Source organism: Bactrocera neohumeralis, unplaced genomic scaffold (genome assembly GCF_024586455.1).
Source record: "Bactrocera neohumeralis isolate Rockhampton unplaced genomic scaffold, APGP_CSIRO_Bneo_wtdbg2-racon-allhic-juicebox.fasta_v2 cluster10, whole genome shotgun sequence".
Lineage (NCBI taxonomy): Eukaryota > Metazoa > Arthropoda > Insecta > Diptera > Tephritidae > Bactrocera > Bactrocera neohumeralis.
The window spans coordinates 16,599,670-16,618,884 of NW_026089623.1; the positions used below are offsets into that span (position 1 = coordinate 16,599,670).

At 36.9% G+C, this 19,215-nt stretch overlaps 1 protein-coding gene across 5 annotated transcripts in view; it reads right to left on the reverse strand.

Annotated features, from left to right (window-relative positions):
* The window catches only part of LOC126765304 (probable nuclear hormone receptor HR38), a 51,369-nt gene that overhangs the window by 20,260 nt on the left and 11,894 nt on the right, over window positions 1-19,215 (reverse strand). For 3 of the 5 annotated variants that reach the window (XR_007668334.1, XM_050483026.1, XM_050483022.1), the window contains exon 1: window positions 3,886-3,951. The exons of the other annotated variants lie outside the window; for them this stretch is intronic. The gene's annotated coding sequence lies outside the window, so the exon portion shown is untranslated. Of the gene's footprint in view, window positions 1-3,885; window positions 3,952-19,215 lie in introns of those variants that run through there. 5 annotated transcript variants of the gene reach the window in all.

The following is a 19,215-nucleotide window of genomic DNA, read 5'->3' on the forward strand; positions in this document are numbered from 1 at the left end:
CTCCTGAGGTGCATTAAGCTGCACAACAAATCTATACCTGATATAGATGAGTGGGAGATAATCAAGGTGGAAAAACCGAGAAAAGCAAGCAAGCCAATACTAGCCATTTGTGATGAGTCCATTGAGGCTCTGAAAAAGACTGACAACAAAATCAGCTTCGGAATCCGCAAGGCCAGACTAAAAATTTTCCAAGGCGACAAAGCGGCTGACGAAGACGACACGGAAGAGGTCGACGACGCCAGCCAGTTACTAAGGAATGTGGGCATCGAAGAAACCCGAGATGCCCAATAACAACCTTAGATGTGTACAGATAAACCTGCAGCACTCGAAGAGTGCTACAGCGAATCTGACAACCCTCGTGAACGAGAGGGGCATCGACATCAGCCTAGTACAGGAGCCCTGGGTCAATGATGATTCCATTAAAGGGCTAAACAGCAGCAACCATAACCTGTTTTACACACGGAACAGAGGTAAACCTAGGGCATGCATCCTTATCAATAAAAGTATAAATGCATTTCTCTGTCCTAATTACAGCACAGCAGATATCACAGTGGTAAAGGTGGAACAGAAGGAAAAGCCCTTCTTCTTGGTCTCGGCATACTTGGCCCATGACGAAGACATACCCCCCCGCTCCCCAGGCTAGTAGAGGAGAACAGGAAGGGTGATGTCGTAATAGGGTGTGATGCAAGCGCAAGGCACACCGTATGGGGTAGCTCCAGTATAAACAACGGAGGCAGTATATTTTGAATAGTAATCTAAGTATTTGCAACAAGGGAAATAAGCCAACTTTTATTTTCCCAAGCTCGGATAGGTTTCCGGGGTGGGAGGAAGTGCTTGACCTCACGCTATCAACAGACACAGACTGTCTCGTTGTGGATAACTGGAGGGTATCCGATGAGCCTTCCATGTCGGATCTCTCCTGGATACTGTTCAGCATCCGCGAGAAGTACAGTGCGCCTCTCACATACAGGAATCCTAGAAAAACGGCATGGGGAAATTTACCAGTATAGCAACAAAATGCCTTCAAAAGGGAGGCAATAAGAGTATCAGAAATCCTGTGGAACTAGATTCAGAAGTGGAGAAGTTGGAAAAAATCTTAACCACAACTTTTATTAAATCTACTCCGCTAACAGTTTTGAAAAAGAGAAAGTCTCCCCCTTGGTGGAACAGTGAACTCAAGAATTTGAGAACACAACTATGGAAAGCTTTCAATGAGAGTTTTGGAACCAAAATCTGGCAGCCATGTAAAGATATTATGAAAGAATACAAAAAAGCAGTCAGGAAAGCCAAAAACGACTCATGGCGATCTTTCTGAACATCGATAGAAAGTTGCAGAGAAGCCGCTAGGCTGAGTAAAATGCTATCCAAAGATCATATTAATACTGCTTACATTAGGGCGGAGGGAAGTGATTGGGCCTCCTCGGCAAAAGAGTCTCTGGAGGTACTAATCACTTCCCCGGGAGTCAGCAAACACCTTCAATGAGGGTTCAACCAGAACCACCGCTGAACGCAGCTGACTATCGAAGCCAAATAGTAGACAAACGAGAAATCAAATATGGCATAAATAGTTTTGCACCATTCTAAGCGGCAGGTCCTGACGGGATTATCCCCATAATGCTGCAAAAACTGGTAGAACCAATGGTTCTAAAGCTTGAAAATATATACATACAAAGCTAGCATTCAACTATCTTACATCCCAAGAAGTTGGAAAAGGAGTAAAGGTGTGTTCCTTCCAAAACCAGGCATAAGAACACAAGAGAATGCCAAGGAGTTTAGACCTATAAGCCTTACCTCCTTTAAGCTGAAGGTACTAGAAAGGCTAGTAGGTCTACACGTAAGAACAATAATGGCGGAGAAGTTATCAAAGTCCCAACATGCGTACATAAAGGGCCGATCAACCGAAACCGCCCTTCACGAGGTGATAAGTGTGATTGAAAAATCACTATTCCACAAACAATACACCATGGCTGCATTTCTAGACATAGAGGGCGCCTTCAACAACATAGAAGTAAATGCGACAATTAATTCTCTGGCACATGGTGGCATATGGGTTTTTTCATAGAAAGGTCTACCGGGAGCAAAAATTAAAATAGTGATAAACAAATAATTTTTTCTGATATTATATAAAAAATATATATATTTTTATAATATAATATGATTTGTAGCTTATCTCAAGGGTTTTTGTTAGAAAAATGACCTAAAAGTTGAAATAGCGTAAAAAGAAGCATTTGTGTACCTTTAATGCCTTTTTATTTTTGTATTTTTTGATAATACGTAAATTCCTATTATGTTTGCACTAGTCTTATTAAATCTTGCTAGGAACAACAATGAATACAAAATATTCAACGAGACCAAACGAAGCTCGATAATGGTAAATTTTTATTTTGCTTTCATTGATATTGTTTTGTTGCGTTCTTGTCCGTAAATCATTATTTTTTATCAGTAGTTTGCGATCGATCGTAACACGTGGCTGCAAATTTATATTTAAATCAATTTTAGTGACCTAAATTTAAAAAAAAAAAGTTTCAGTATCTTATATTCATACAAAATATTTTAATTGGTTTTTGAAGTGTGTCTCGTTCGCTACCGTAAGTATAACTTTTTTGAAAAAAATTTTTTTTTTTTTTTGTAGCATGTATATTTATTTATATAAATGGGTAAAACATGTGGCTTAGCAAGAAAAGAAATATCAAAACCCGAAAACTGCATTCGATCTCCTGTGAGGATCATTTGAAATTAAAAGTAGCTCAAACCGCATATTCATTGAAAAAAAATATTTCATAAAAAAAACATTTCTCATTTATTTTTACTTATTTTCTCATATGAATTTTTATTTTTGTTTTCAATTTAATTTTTTGAATTGGAATTATTATAGTAATCGCCATTAGAATCATGAAAGGCAAATATGTCGCGTTCTAAATGTCACGTGCTAAATTAGATTTAAGCTTGTAAAAAAAACACCGATGAAAATATATCAACAAGAAATGTATAAAAAGAAGCCCTTTTTAGTCCTTTTTAGTTTAAATTAATCATTCTAAAATATATTGTTGCGTTTCGCAGAATCTTGCATTTTTCTATGTGTAGTCGAAAGCAAGTTCTATTTTTTGTCGCGTTCTTGATCCCATGTTTATTGCTAATGAATTGGAAACAAATTATCGAAAGCTCCTACATTTTGTACTATGCATAGTGATAATGAAAAGCTTTCGAATAATAACAACACATTTTTTTTGTTAATTTTTTTACTTTTGGTTTATGCACTTCAAAGGCATACGACTGTCGCGTTCTCGACCAAGGAAATACCCATATATGACACTGTGTGCAGATGGATACTATGGATTCTTGAGAATAGGAAGATTATAGCTTCAAACGGCGCTGCAACACAAATAAGCTATGTGAGTAGAGGGACGCCTCAAGGGGGGTCCTCTCTCCGCTTCTATGGGTTGCAGCGCGGAACGAAATACTACTTCAACGGTGGAGAAGTGAAAGCAGTAGCGTATGCAAACGATATAGTGTTGTTGGTATCAGGTATGTTTCCTTCAACAGTCAGCGAGATTATGGAAAGAGCACTTCGTAGGTTAAACCTATGGGCTAAAAATAATGGTCTAGGAGTTAACTCGAACAAAACAGAACTGATGCTATTCACAAGCAGAACCAAAATACCTCAGTTTCAACTTCCGGTACTAAACGGTAAAACACTCACTCTATCCCCCACAGCTAAATACTGTAGATTGACACCAAACTCTCATGGAAAATAAATATAGAAAAAAGAATAAACAAAGCATACATGGCCTACTATACTTGTAAGAAAATCTTCAACAAGAATTGGGGCCTCAAACCAAGTATAATCATGTGGATGTATACGGCTGTCATAAGACCTATACTTACATAAGGAGCTCTGGTATGGTGACCAGCGCTAAACAAACAATATATAATACCCAACGATTACCCTCCTCCCGCCCAACCGACGCGAGGGGCGCAATCCGCGAACGAGCGGAATTAGCCGAGTCATAAAAGGAAAGAGAGTTTTAAGCGTTGCGATCTTAAGCTGCTCAGCTACAGAAACAAAAATTTCAACAGCCGAAATTAAGAATTAGATTCTTCTTCTTCTTTTTCTTCTTCTTAATTGGCGTAGACACCGCTTACGCGATTATAGCCGAGTTAACAACAGCGCGCCAGTCGTTTCTTCTTTTCGCTGCGTGGCGCCAATTGGATATTCCAAGCAAAGCCAGGTCCTTCTCCACTTGGTCCTTCCAACGGAGTGGAGGTCTTCCTCTTCCTCTGCTTCCCCCGGCGGGTACTGCGTCGAATACTTTCAGAGCTGGAGTGTTTTCATCCATCCGGACAACATGACCTAGCCAGCGTAGCCGCTGTCTTTTAATTCGCTGAACTATGTCAATGTCGTCATATATCTCGTACAGCTCATCGTTCCATCGGATGCGATATTCGCCGTGGCCAATGCGCAAAGGACCATAAATCTTTCGCAGAATTTTTCTCTCGAAAACTCGTAACGTCGACTCATCGGTTGCTGTCAACGCCCAAGCCTCTGCACCATATAGCAGGACGGGAATTATGAGCGACTTATAGAGTTTAGCTTTTGTTCGTCGAGAGAGGACTTTACTTTTCAATTGCCTACTCAGTCACTTGGATTTCCAGGCAGACATTATTAGTGGTGTTAATGCTGGTTCCTAAATAGACGAAATTATTTACAACTTCAAGGTTATGACTGTCAACAGTGACGTGAGAGCCAAGTCGCGAGTGCGACGACTGTTTGTTTGATGACAGGAGATATTTCGTTTTGCCCTCGTTCACTACCAGACCCATTTTCTGTGCTTCCTTGTCCAGCCTAGAGAAAGCAGAACTAACGGCGCGGGTGTTGAGGCCGATGATATCAATATCGTCGGCATACGCCAGCAGCTGTAGATTAAAGTTAGATTAAAGTTTATAATTTTTAAATGTTACTTGTTAAGTAGATAAAATATTTTTTTTAAAGGTAAAGAGTGAGTCTGTTAGATCAAATGTGCTGGAATGAAAATTGAAATCATGACAAATACGGTGGAATGGTTCGTTTAACTCAAAATTTGTTCTAGAAAATTGTAAAAGTAAGGGTCTAAACTGCCTGGTTGGGCGAGCGGGAACGTTAAAATTAATATCAGATAAGAGAGAGGGGCTACAGACTGGCCCATTCATGAGTTTTACATGAAATATTATACCAAGCATCTCCCTACGACTAGCGAGTGTCGGGAGATTTATAAGTTTTAAACGGTTAATGTAAGGGGGAAGATTTAAACTGGAATCCCAATGCAAATGATTTAAGGCAAAAAGTAAAAATTGTTTTTGAACGGACTCTAACTTATCCGAATGATTCATTCATGAGTTTTACATGAAATATTATACCAAGCATCTCCCTACGACTAGCGAGTGTCGGGAGATTTATAAGTTTTAAACGGTTAATGTAAGGGGGAAGATTTAAACTGGAATCCCAATGCAAATGATTTAAGGCAAAAAGTAAAAATTGTTTTTGAACGGACTCTAACTTATCAGAATGGACTTGGTAACTAGGGTTCCAAACCACAGAAGCATACTCCAATATAGGCCTCACCAGAGATGTAAAAAGAATTTTTGTGGTAAGCGGATCTCTAAATTCTTTAGACCAACGTTTAGCAAAACTAAGAGCGCCTTTAGCTTTAAAAACCGTGGAAGTTGCGTGAAGATTAAAATTGAGTTTGGGGTCCATAGTTACTCCCAGATCAACAAAACTGCATACTTGCTCCAACCTAAAGTTTTGTATTGCGTATGAGGTAGGGTCTACAGCTCTACGTGAAAAGCACATCGTTTTACATTTTTTAAGGTTCAATGGCATGTCATTTCTATCACACCAAGAAACTAGGTTGTTTACGTCTGCTTGCAACTGACATCTTTCACTGTTTGAAGTATATGTTTTAAAAAGTTTTACATCGTCATCATATAATAAAACTTTTGAAAACTTAACAACAGATGATATGTCGTTAATAAATAACAAGAACAGAATTGGACCAAGATGGCTACCTTGAAGAATGCCTGAAGGAACATTGATTATGTCAGAAAAAGTATCTTTAAATATGACTTGTTGAATTCTATTACTAAGATAAGAAGCAACCCATTTTAGAAATATTGGTTGAAAACCAAGAAGATCAAGTTTATTCAAAAGAATTGAATGGTTTACTTTATCAAAAGCTTTACTAAAATCTGTGTATATAACATCAATATTCTTATTCTCCCTAAAGCCCGTTGATACATGTGATACAAATTCAAGCAAATTCGTTATGGTAGATTTCCCTTTACGAAAACCGTGCTGAGAACAAGAAATTAGTGGAGAGATCCGGACGGTTATGTCGTCTGTTATAATTGCTTCAAAAAGTTTAGGTATTGCAGACAACTTTGCTATTCCCCTATAGTTTTCAATAGATGACCTAAATCCACTCTTATGCAAAGGAATTATAAATGACTTTTTCCATATGGATGGAAATAAGCCTTGCATAAGAGATGAATTAAATAGTTTTGTTAGGGGTTGGTATATATATTTGGCACATTTCTTAAGAAAGCATGAGGAAATCATATCTAGGCCATAATTGTATGATTGTTCTAACATTTAACTGATTTAAGACGTCTGCTTCGGAAATGGTAGGTGCATTAATGACAGAAATCGGACATAACTTGTGCTGATGCCGAACATTTTGTGGAGATTTTGGAGAGTAATTGGACCTAAAGAATTCAGCGAACATATTAGAAATGGTGTGATTGTCACTAGACATACTAGACTTATATTTCATAGAGGACGGAAAATTAGAAATCCTGCGTTTGGAGTTGACGAAACCAAAAAACAATTTTAGATTACGTATAATATTATTTTTTACTTTATTTATATAATTACTATAACAGATTTTGTTAAGTTCAGCAAATTGTCGACGCAATTTAGAATATTTTGAATAGTTAGCAACTAAACCAGTTTTTTTAAAAAGTTCAAAAGCACGAAATTTTCTTTTTTTTAATTTACATAATTCTTTTGAAAACCATAAATTAGAACTAATTTCTTGAGTAACAACACACTTCGGAACATATTTTTCAAATAAGTTTACAATAGTTTCATTAAAGTGGGAAGCACTAAATTCAATATTGCCACTGTAATCTGGAAAAGTTATTTTAGAAAGTTCGTAATTAATCTTCTTAAAATTAGCTTTCGCAAAGTTGAACCGAAAACAAAGGTCTTGTGTATTATTATAAGCAAAGTTGGCTATGATTTCGATGTTAATTTCCGAAGCAGGATGATACGTGTCCTCTGGCCGAACCAAAGGATCACATCGGACAACAGAGAACATTGAAGCGTTATCGACATAAACTAGATCTAAGAGCTTACCAAACTCGTTTGAAATTAAATTAATTTGGTTGAGACCCAACTCCGACATTTCATCTAAGAACTCGTTAAAACATGAACGAGTACTAATAGGGATGGTGTGATCATCACTAGATTTCCATGATACACACGGTAAGTTGAAATCTCCCAAAACAATCATGGAATCAATAACCATTGAGAAAACATTACTTATTAATGAAGCTTGCTGCATATATACAGATATGTCCAAGTGAGGCGGTATATAAGACAATGTTAAGAAGATATGGCCACTATTAGCGCAAATACGAATGAACTTAAATTCAATGAAGTCTGCATGCGGAACGTCTACTTCTTCAGATGGAATAGAAGAATGAACAGCAAACAAGACACCACCTCCTTCTCTGTTCAGCCGGTCATATCTAAAGATTTCGAATTCGCTGTTGAATATTTCGTTATAAAAAATGTGGGTCTTTAGCCAAGTTTCTGTCAAAGTAATGATTTTAAAGTTACAATGAATGCTATTTAGATACAAATCAGTAAGTTTTGTATTAAGCCCTCTAACATTTTGATAATAAATAATCAGCGAATTATTGTTAATTAGTTTTTTGTATCGACGGGATTTCTTGGCATTTTAGTGATAACTACAGGGGGCTTATTCGCGCACAAAGACCGCAGGTGGCCAGAATGAGTTGCCAAGTATCAATTGAAAATTGTCAGCGGATACGTCGATCTTAAACGAGGAAATATCCCTGTTGCATTTGAAATTAAATTTACGGATGTCAGTATCTACTGTTTTTAATTTCGACGAGATGTAACTGTTTCTACGGTATTACCACTAAGTTTTTATTAGCTGACTTGGAGGTATTTGGAGGCGGATCTTGAGAAGTTTTCCGCTTACCGTATTCAGTAACAGTTTTCTCTGTGTCCTGAGCAGACGGAACCTTCTCTCCTTGAGGACAAGGGGTTGCAAGATTTATGAGGTCAATAGAGGGTGGGGGCATTCTTTTTAAGGAAGATACAGTGGTATCTTCATCAGACGGACGTTTTCGTTTAGGTTTTGGATTCTCATCCCGAGTATTTAGGCATTGAAATGATTGAAACAGCGTTTCATAACGCCTAAATTTTTCAGTAAGGGTTTCAAGCTCTCGACCAATCTCCTTGAAACCATTGCGCGCCTGCTTAAAAACTTTAAACAATTCAATTTCAGTTTGTCTGCATTTCAAGCAAGACCAGCGCAAGCCCTTACTGTCAAGAATGGAATCCAAAATCCTACCTGTCAGTCCAGCACATTTAAGATGGGCAAGCCCGTCACAAAGCCAACAAGAAACAAAGCGTTCCGATTCGCCTTTCACAGAGCAGTTCGGAAAGATACAAGTCATAATGAACAAAAACAGTATTAAACAAAAATATAAAAAATGTTAAACAATAAAAGTAAAAAGCGCGATGACAAAAACATTTATAACAAATGAATGCAATAAAATAGTTGGTTATCAAAGATAACAACCAATGTAGCGAGCAGTTTGAGATGCACTGTAACACACGAAAAGTAAGAAACTCGCAATCAGCTGTGGACAAAGATGGAAATGAATAAAAACAAGAAAGAAATTTAAGTAAGCAGTATAAATTAACAGTAACAATTACACTAAATAAAATGTAGCAACAAAAACAAATTGAAAATGACTTGGCACAATAAATTAAAATTAGCCAGAACAGAATTAAAGTAAAATCAATTGCTTCACTAGCACAATATAACACTGATACTTATCTTAAAAGATCACTTAATCCAGAAATTTTCACAATAAAGTTTTAAATATAAATTAAATAAATTAGCCAGAGCACCAAATTCACAGCTGAGCACGAGAAAACTAGAACAACATTAGAAAATTAAATGGAATGCAAAAAGCAGCATGTGCGCGTGTTACGGGTGCAATCAGGTCATGTCCGACTGATGCGCTCAATGTGATCCTGCATCAACTACCAATAGACATTTTTATTCACAAAACAGCAGCTATTGCGGCGATAAGAATAAAATAATTGGGAGGTTGGAATCAGCAGAACTACGGACATAGTGTAATCCTAAACAAGCTCACCATTAATAAATCAGACTACATTTTCCCAAAGCTGGATTTCAATAGACACTTCCAGGTGAGGATACCATCTAGACGAGAATGGAGAAGAGGTGCAATAGTAGAGGAAGATACCACCTCAGTCTATACCGACGGGTCCAAAATGGACTGCGGAGTAGGCACGGGGGTATTCTCCGCTGATCCAGGCATATCTCTCTCTATACGTCTACCGAACTTGGCTAGCATCTTCCACGCAGAAGTACTAGGCATAGAAAAAGCCTGCGAAGTTCTATTAGAAAACCATGGGAATATACATAAAGCAACCATAACAAATTCCAGTATAGTTCACAACTGCAAGAGAGCACTAAGCTCAATAAAAGACAGGCTCCAACTAAACTTAATCTGGGTTCCCGGCCACAGGAACAATTTCGGTAACGAAAAAGTAGACGAGTTGTCACAGGCAAGAGCTTTCCTCAATTAATCCGAGGCGGAGCTAATACCAAGCCCGCTAGGATCGATCAAAGGAGAGATCAATAGACAATTTCAACAAATTGCAAACAACAGGTGGAAAAACATTACAAAATGCGTCATAACTAAACAATTATGGGCAACATATGACAGGAAAAGAACTAATGACTTATTAAATAGGTCAAGAAAAAGTATTTACAGAATAACAGCTACCACAACAGGGCACTGGCCATTTGGAGAACATGCGTCCAAGGGAACAAGGAAACAATCTTCCACTTTCTCTGCGAATGCCCAACTCTAGCACAGATCCGACACAAAACACTCGGAATCCACCAGGCACCAAACCTTGAAATAGTGCTTGTAGATCCTAAGTATGTACTACATAAAATGCTTTTCGTTATTTTAGTAGATTTTTTGTTGAATCTTTCAGTCATTATTAAAGTTAAGATATGTTTAATGATTTCTGGTTTTCCAGATGACCTTAAACAGTTTATTTTGGTTATGTGTTGTGTTTCCTTGAAATCAAATGAATTTTCTAAAACAGAATTTGGTATAATACTGAATCCTGGGTAATGCTTTTGAATTAGATTATGAGTAGAACTAGCTCTTTAGTATTTTGGCAGAATACTGGGCTGGTGGTTGGAGTATTCACTCACCTGAGTATGATAGAATGACACCCATAATAAATAATTGGCGTAATAATGTCACAACTGTTTCTGCCCCATTACAACCCTGGCAGACCGTAGAGCACGTTCCATACTGAACTGGTATCTGCGCGGAATGCTAACACACTCGAGTGCGCCAAGAAATTAATTTTTAAGGATTCGGTGAATAATTAGTGTAAAGTAAAAATATGTAGTCTATTTTATTTTAACAGAATTAAGTTAGGAATAAACAAGCAGTATTTATTCGTTCGTAATTGCTGATTAATTTACGCGGTTATTTGTTTAAGTAGGTACATATTGGAGGATGGAGTCATGTGTGAAAGTTTTCGCAAGTGAGGAAATGATTGCCATTAACTTGAGAGTGGCCAGAAACAATTCTTTTATATATGACTCAAGCAAAGTAGCCAAAGAACATCCGTTTGAAGACGAGCTAAAGTGAGAAGGCGCAACATCCTCTGCACAAGATTGTGCGATGGGTTTGAGACCCGCCACGTTAAAAACCCTACCAATAAAAACTAATCGACAAGCTCGTATGAGAGTCCCCTCTTCTGATGACGACCATGGCAAACGAAATAAGGACTACGATTTGAAGGCATGCACCCGGAATGTCCGGTCACTTAATTTGGAAGGCCCAAATGGTTGATGTCCTTGTTAGAGTGAAGGCTGATATCTCCGCCGTCCAAGAAATGTGATGGACGGGACAAGGACTGAGACGAGTAGGTCCTTGTGGCATTTGCTACAGTGCGGGATTCGTGGTGGGTGTTAAGTAAAAGTTATTGTAGCGCTACGTCACTTATTCCTTCCCTCGAGTGGGGGGTAATAAGTGATAGGCACTGCTTTTTTCTTGAAATATTTCCTTTTCTTATTTTCTTTTACCCCTTACCACTGGTGAGGGGAAGTAATATATATAAATAAAAATAATCTTCTCGGCTGAGATTGTATTTCATATCTGATTTTATTTTTGTTAAGTAGCTCCTTTTATACAAAATGCTTAGCTTATGTTTTTAAATTAATTATCAGACCAACGCATAACACATAATAAGTGCTTTGGTCTTATTTAATAGTACACGTATATTTTATCAGCAAATGCATTTGTATACATTTGCTAGTGTGCATCTATTGCATTTCTATTTGTTTGTTTATATATATATAAACATATATATATATACTTATAAGTATGTATGTGTGTGTGTGTGTGTGACTAAGGCACTTGAAGATTTATGATGAAGAATACAATAACCACCATAAAAGTGCCCATACACAACACACAAGTGCGTTCGATCGGTATGTGTTCGCATGTGCGCGCACCGATCCATGTTCGCGAAAATGTTTGATTTTTTACTATCGGTGCGTGCACATGTGTGTCGCGTATGGCGTTGTGGGCGAACAAAATCTCATTTCTCTCGTGTCGCGGACAAACACTGGCAAGTGTTAAGGCCTGCTTTAGAGGCTTCAAAAATCGATTTTTGTTAGGATTTTTTTGGGAGGGAAAGAAATAATTGATTCATGCAAAATTTCTAGACTTTATAGTTATATATTTGAACATCTTTCACAAATTTTTTGGATAAGAAATCTTTGGTATTCTGCCTTTGCGAAGCAATTGCCCGATTCATCTCACATGTGCATTTTTCAGACGGCGGCCAGGATGCAGGTCGCAATTTCTATCAAAACAAAATATTTAAAGAGATTCATATTTTTTAATAATTTATCTTCTAGTTTAACTTAGAAAATTCCAAAAAGAAGTGTAAAATTTTACAAATTTTTTAAAAATTGAAAAAAAAGTGGTTTTGACCAAAAAAATTTACTTTATCTTGTTTAAAAATATGTTCAAACTTGACTTTTTTAGTTTAAATAGAAGATAATTTTATGCCAAAGATATTTTGCCCCAATTCCATAAGACGTTTGGTTTTTCTCTATCCTGCCCGCCAATTAAAAATAATCGTAACAAGTGAGGAAGGGCTAAGTTCGGGTGTCACCGAACATTTTATTCTCTCGCATGATAAAGTGATAATCGAGATTTCATTATCCATCATTTAAATATTTTTTTATTTTCCTGTAAAATTAATTAGATTAGATCAAATTGTGTACTTTGAGTATTGAATTTTATTTTCATTTCCTAATTTATATATTATACAGAGAAGGCATCAGATGGAATTCAAAATAGCGTTATATTAGAAGAAGGCGTGGTTGTGAACCGATTTCACCCATATTTCGTACATGTCATCAAGGTGTTAAGAAAATATTATATACCGAACTTCATTGATATCGGTGGAGTAGTTCCTGAGATATAGTTTTTGGTTCATAAGTGGGCGACACCACTCCCATTTTCAATTAAAAAAACAACCTGGGTGCAGCTCCCTTCTGCCATTTCTTCCGCAAAATTTAATGTTTCTGACGTTTTTCGTTAGTTGGTTAACGCACTTTTAGTGATTTTCAACATAACCTTTGTATGGGAGGTGGGCGTGGTTATTATCCGATTTCTTCCATTTTTAAACTGTATGTGGAAATGCCTGAAGGAAACAACTCTATAGAGTGTGGTTGAAATAGCTATAGTAGTTTCCGAGATATGTACAAAAACCTTAGTAAGGGGCGGGGCCACGCCCACTTTTCCAAAAAAAATAAGTCCAAATATGCCCCTCCCTAATGCGATCCTTTGTGTCAAATTTCACTTTAATATCTTTATTTATGGCTTAGTTATGACACTTTATAAGTGTTCGGTTTTCGCCATTTTGTGGGCGTGGCAGTAGGCCGATTTTGCCCATCCTCGAACTTAGCCTTCTTATGGAGCCAAGAAATACGTGCACCTAGTTTCATCAAGATATCTCAATTTTTACTCAATTTACAGCTTGCACGGATGGACGGACAGACGGACAGACAGACATCCGGTTTTCAACTCTACTCGTCACCCGGATCACTTTGGTATATATAACCCTATATCTGACTCGTTTAGTTTTAGGACTTACAAACAACCGTTATGTGAACAAAACTATAATACTCTCCTTAGTAACTTTGTTGCGAGAGTATAAAAATGGAAAACCGAGAAATCACGCTTCAAAGTTTTCGCTTTTTACCCAAGCGCATATATCTGCTAAACGCTCGGTTACTATTTCCCTTCTAGCTTCGATAATATTTCGAATTCCCATCTATAACTTTTAGGACATATTCTTATATAATTTTTAAAGAGATTTAAGCAAAAAAAAACAACTGATTGTTCAGAATTTATTGATCTTATGAAATATGAATTGGCAAACGAAAAGTGATAAATCTATATAAATAAAAATGAATTGTTGTTCGTTAGTCTGATTAAAACTCGAGAACGGCTGGGCCGATTGAGCTGACTTTGGTTTTAAAATGTTGTTCCAGGGTAGGTCTAAACGGTGAGCAAATAAGGAAAAATTACGAATAAGATAGAGTAAAACGACAATTCCATTTTCCCATATAAAAGTTGACCACTTACTTGCTGTCAAACATTTGACGGTATTTGTACTCTCAGTTCCACTCGAATTGAAGAACGCATTAAAACAAGACTTTTGAATCGACAACATAATATCAACTTTGCTCATAACATCGTGTATTTAAATTTTAATTTCAAATTTTAAAATATATAAATATAATTAATGTGTTGACATGTTTGATGGTGCCAACCTTACAGTGTTACCAACTCTCAAAAATACTTTTATTATAATAACGGGGCATCTCTGCCTGTGCAGACTCCACATTGCTCATTGCTTACTAGATATAGAATACTACATAGTTTGCCATATATGGTAAGCTAGAAGCTGCCTCTTTAGCAGTTTAACAGCGCTGTTTTAATTTATATGAAAATTTCGAAGAGGCAACATATTCCATTTCTACATATGCCGACGGCATTTTAATTTCGGTAATATGAAAATTAGAAGAGCGAGTTAAGACGGTTGTGTTATATTATAAAAATAAAGTACATTTTCAAAATAACATTTAATATTTTGTTTAATATTGTTAATTTATAGAAATATTATGGAAATTGGGTTGGGAAGTCTTAAACTTAATAAACTTATACAAGCATAAACCAAAATATCATTTCTCATTTTAAATTTATTATTTTAATTGGTATATAAAAGTTATACCACAATTATTATATAGTAGTCCAAAAATATAAATTCTTATTTTTCCCAGAAATACATTTGTAAAAAAAGGATCTTTATCCTTTGTTATTATTTTTTTTTTTTTCAAAAATACATTTGTAAACAAAAGGATATTTATCCTTTTTTTTATGTTCCACACAAAAGATTTAAGGAGTTCAAGAGCTCAAAACGTTCCCTACATCAGCTACCTACCCGACGGCATTTCGCAAATGATAAAATAAATTTTTCAAGAGCTCAAAGCATACGCTACATCATCTCGAACCTACCTACCCTACGCTTTTGCGCAAATGATTATATTATGATAGCAAATGCCCTCATACAGATTTGCCAATGGCAATAACAGTTAGTATTCTATAAATTTTATCCTGTCGAAATGCCCTGTAATAAGTATATCCGAACGTTCCATTGTTTTGTCATCTCATGTAAAAAGCACGTGTATCCGAACGTTACATTGTTTTGTACATACATTTAGAGACTTTTTGCTGCGCTCCTACTTTAACATCCTTGGTTTTGTCATCTCATGTTAAAAAAAAAGAAACATTTAACTATAGAAATATTGAAACACTGCTAAAAGTGATTTTCTTCTCGCTGCTTACAATGCCGAGGAAAAGAAAACGACCTGACATAGGTCGTGGAAGTCGTGTAAATGTGCAACGAGCTACTTTACGCTCCAAGCGCACTAATGACCAGCGAGATGCTGATAATGATAACAGTAGTACAAGTATGGGAGAATTACGTTCAAGAGTAAATAACTATCAAGTGGATAGGGGGAGAATGAAAAGAGTTCGGGCACATCGATCACAACAGCAGCGATCACGGGATAACGAATTTAATCGATTCCGCAGACGCAATGCTCCTGTAAACCTCGAACGAGGAGCATTTTCCTACGATCCGGAATTTGATTATAGTGCCGACAAATCTGTGAAGATTGGAGAAATGTCACATGTGACAACAGTGTAAAGCATTAAAGTACAGTAGTGAACCTGCAGGATTATGTTGTGCTGGTGGCAATGTACAATTGCCTCAATTGGTTCCACCACCTGAACCGTTACACTCATTAGTTAATGGAATGGAAAGTGAGTCTAAACACTTCTTGGCTAACATCCAAAAATATAATAATTGCTTCCAAATGACATCGTTTGGTGCAACGCATATAGTACAAGACGGGTTCATGCCTACTTTCAAGGTAGTATACCATAATTGTTTTAGTGAAATTCTAATTTGTATTTGTATCACAATTAATTTAACCAGTTCTTAAACAATTACAGATACAAGGACAAATTCATCACCTACTGGGGGCAATGCTGCCAGTGCCAGATGCAGATCATAAATTTTTGCAAATTTATTTTATGGGCAATCAAGATGTGGAAGTTGATACACGTTGTGGTCATAATCCAACCGTCAAGCGAATCATTGTCCAACAACTGCAAACACTTCTTCACGAGAATAATGAATTAGTGAAGATGTTCAAAATGGCACTGGATCGGATGCCATTAGACAGCCATAATATTGCAATAAGAGCCGACAAAACACCTGCTGGAGAGCATGCATTAATTTTCTGGCAGGAAGAAGATGGGTACCACTTTAATATTAAAATGGTTAATCCAACAACAGGTAATTAGATTATACAAAATAAAATATTTTATATGTTCAATATATAAATGAATTTTTTTATCATATGTACTTCCAGGTGCTGATACACACAAAAAAGTCAGTGCCATGAATTATTATGCATGCAGACTCATGATACGTGAAGGTGAAGTAAATCACATTTTGATGTGTCAACGGCTCTTTCATCAGTATGCAGTGGACATGTATGTACGTCAAAATTGAGACTGAAAGATTGACATACATCCGTCTTAACCAACAGCAGCTTCGATCTGAAGAGTACATTCATCTTCGCGATGCAATCAATGCTGACGGCAATGTAAATAATGTAGGAAGAATGATAATTTTACCGGCCACTTACATCGGAAGCCCGCGCCACATGCACGAGTACGCGCAAGATGCGATGACTTATGTTCGAAAGTATGGCCGTCCAGACCTATTTATTACATTCACCTGTAACCCACAATGGATTGAAATAAAAAAAGAACTGCTACACAACCAAACACCACTTGATAGGCATGACATCACAGCCAGAGTTTACAAGCAAAAATTAAAATCCTTAATGAATTTCATTACAAAGCATCGTGTGTATGGCCAATTACGTTGTTGGATGTACTCTGTTGAGTGGCAAAAGCGTGGTTTGCCACATGCTCATATATTAGTCTGGTTGGTTGACAAAATAAGGCCAGAAGAAATTGATTCCATTATTTCAGCCAAAATTCCTGATGAAACGGTTGACCCAAAATTGCATACGATAGTAACTAAACACATGATACATGGACCTTGCGGAGTTTTCAACAACAGATCACCCTGTATGATCGACGGCAAGTGCTCCAAACGGTACCCGAGAAACTTGCTTGCTGAAACCATCTCGGGAATCGATGGTTACCCATTGTATCGTCGGCGATCAGTTGAGGACGGTGGACGATCTGTAGATGTCAAGATAAAAGGACAAGATTTTCATGTAGACAATCGTTGGATTGTGCCGTTCTCGCCCATATTGTCCAAAACTTTTGAAGCTCACATCAACGTGGAATTTTGTAACTCTGTGAAATCCATAAAGTACATATGTAAATATGTTAACAAAGGTAGCCACATGGCCATGTTCGCAGTAACAAACACAAATGATGAAGTGTTTCACTATCAGATGGGTCGCTATGTAAGCAGCAATGAGGCTATTTGGCGCATATTTTCGTTTGCAATTCATGAAAGACATCCCACCGCATTGCATTTGGCAGTTCATTTAGAAAATGGACAACGAGTGTATTTCAACCCAAACAACGCTGTGGATAGAGCGGCACGTCCACCTGTGACCACATTGACAGGTTTCTTCTCAATTTGTGCAACTGATCAATTCGCTCGCACTTTGCTGTATGCTGATATGTCGCGCTACTACACATGGAACGCATCATCAAAGTCTTTTCAGCGTCGTAAACAAGGAACACCACTTGAAGGATATGAAAATGTATTTGCCACAGATGCTATAGGCCGTATATATACAGTACATCCTAATAACGATGAATGTTATTATCTTAGATTGTTATTGGTGAATGTTCCTGGTCGGACATCTTTTCAACAATTGCGAACAGTTGATGGACATCTGTGTGAGACTTACCGTGAGGCGTGTCAATTATTACGGTTGCTTGAAAGTGATTCGCGTTGGGATGATACGCTCAAGGATTCCGTGATATCTTCATCGCCGCATCAAATTCGCACACTGTTTGCGATTATAATATCGACATGTTTCCCCTCAAATCCGAATGATTTGTGGATGAAATATAGGGATGACATGTCTGAGGATGTGTTGCATCGCGTGCGTTGTGAAACTTTGAATCCTACATTGGAAATTACGGCAGAGATTTACAATGACACATTGATCATAATAGAAGATATGTGTTTGTTGATGGCAAATAAAGTATTGTCGTGTTTGGGCCTGACAGCACCCAATCGTGCTATGCAAGATGCATTAAACCATGAGTTGCAAAGAGAACTCCAGTACGATACTCAAGCTATGACCGAAGCAGTTCGCACAACTGTTCCGCAATTGAACGAAGAACAAGGATTGCATACGATCGTTTAACACAAGCTGTAAACAGTGGGTCTGGGGGGATTTACTTTCTTGATTCTCCTGGGGGTACTGGGAAAACGTTCCTAATTTCATTGCTATTAGCAAAGATCCGATCGCAAAATGAGGTAGATAATAATATCAGAATTGAGCATTTTCAGTGTTAAGTGAGAAAAATAATGCCAATTCCAATGTAAACAAATTTACTCCTACAGATTCGTTTATTTTCTATGCGCAACCGACTCGGCATATAATTTATACATATACATACATACACATGTATGATCCGCATATACATAAGTATTTGGTATCAAAGCATATACATACTTAGTACATAAGTATGTACATATGTTAAAATTTGACTATGTATTTCATGATGATTCCATAAAATCATTAAAAATCTATAATATAGTAAGGTAATGTGTATGTACACCCAAATAATTAATATAAGTAGATTTATGGTGATTAGTTTTAAATTTACACATTTTCATTAACAGTTCTTAAAAGATCAAGCGGTCGCACATGTGCTCATATGTATATAATGTATGTATGCGTGCATGTAAACAAATATGACAGACCATACGCATAATGTTTGTAAATTTGTCTACATGCAACATATGTAAGTTAATCTTTTGGTTAATTGAAAACCAAAAAAATATAATTTTTCACGGAGCTGCATTCGGGCAGCGCTACCGCGTATCTTTATTGAGTTTTACAAACTGAAGTTAGCTTAACCGAATTACAATATTTATGGTTAATTCTAACTTTAATAATTATAAGTGGCGTGATTCGCTTCCACAAATCTTATGCTGCTCAACAGGTAGTGCTGACGCTGACCATGCACTTTCTG